A 1,486-nucleotide genomic window follows, 5' to 3' on the forward strand; every position below is an offset into this window, starting at 1 on the left:
GCAGTTTGAAATGACCAGCTGCTCTGAGGGAGCAAGGTGAGGCTTTCTACTCTGATAAAGAGCTACAGTCTTGGAAACCGGAAGGGGCAGTTCTACCCTGTTCTAGAGGGCCACTATGAATTAGAATACACTGGACGGTAGCGGGTTACTAAAATACTACCGATGGTTATTTGTCTTTGGAAATGTTTTGCTGTTGTTACGCAAACATCACAGCCATGAAGGAATTATGTTTTAAGGAAATCAATTTACTTACCACCCGACTCCGAAGAAACCTCGCTGCCATCTGTGGCATCCTGACGCACAGCCTCCTCCTAGTACAAAGTAGAACCGCCTCTTTGGGGGTTCCCAGGCTGGACATCTGCAGTGGGGCAGAGAGCCCCATCTCTCTCTCTTGGAGTGGCTGGTGCGCTGGAACTGCTGACGTTCTGCTTAGCAGCCTTATATGAAATACATCCCACTATGGTCGGGACAGGCACTACTACCCCGGAAGCCTCGTTTTACAACTTCCTCCAGGTCTAGGAGCACAGCTAGAGAAGAGCTGGGCTGCTGATGGAGAGGTTTGAATGGCCCAGTGTCTCCTCAAGCGCAAGGACTTGGTGCTGGGCTAGGCATCGCTATGGGGGCAGTTCTGCTCTGTCACATGGGGTCACTATGACTCCAGGACGACTGGACTGCACCCAACCACAGGCCACAGGCCACAGCACAGTTAAGGCTGTCAACCTGGAGATCAAAGGCAGGGGGCTTCTGGAGAAGAGGAAATGGTAGCAGAGCAGGTGCTCCTTGGGCTGTGCCATTTACCCGTGGGCCTTCTCCCTGGGGTGCAGAGGCTCCACCAGCGGGGGCGGGAGGAGGGGTTGTACCATTGCGCAGGGAGATTTTGTACGGGTTGGAAGCCCCTGAGGCTGTGACTGCTTCGATGTTCCTGACAGCTGTCGCAGTGAGCTCCCCAGGCTGGACTTCCTACTGCCCGTCTCCCTTTGTGTCTTTTGAAGCCCCAGCAGATGAGGGTTTGGCAGCCAGAACGAGGCTGCGCTAGCTGACACAGGAAGCGGCCGGTGGCTGGCCTGGCGCCCGCACAGCTGAATGAGGACACACACACACCGGGGATGAGGCCGGAGCAAGGAAGCAGCTGTTACTCAGAGCCCTGGGCTCCGTGTCACCAGCCTGCTGCTCTCTGTCTTCTCCGGGTCTTGACTGCTTCAGGAAGGGTCATATGCGTGATGGGACACAGGGCAACTCAACTCTTCACCTGGTAGTTTGGGTAGCTTTTAAGGGCGAGGAAAGAGAAACAGGAAGTAAGGAATACACCCTACACTATGCTGAAGGTGACCTAGTGGCACAGTGGTAAAGTGCTCAGCGGCCGGAGGGTCAGGAACACCCCAACCCCGAGCAGCGGAGAGCAAGAAACACCCAGAGAGCTACTCCCTTACAGATTACGATGGTTTAAGAAACCCTCTGGGATAGTTTTACTGCCTCAAGGACTCAC

Source organism: Echinops telfairi, unplaced genomic scaffold (assembly GCF_000313985.2).
Source record: "Echinops telfairi isolate 266 unplaced genomic scaffold, ASM31398v2 ScPeMD7_7458;HRSCAF=8496, whole genome shotgun sequence".
Classification (NCBI taxonomy): domain Eukaryota; kingdom Metazoa; phylum Chordata; class Mammalia; order Afrosoricida; family Tenrecidae; genus Echinops; species Echinops telfairi.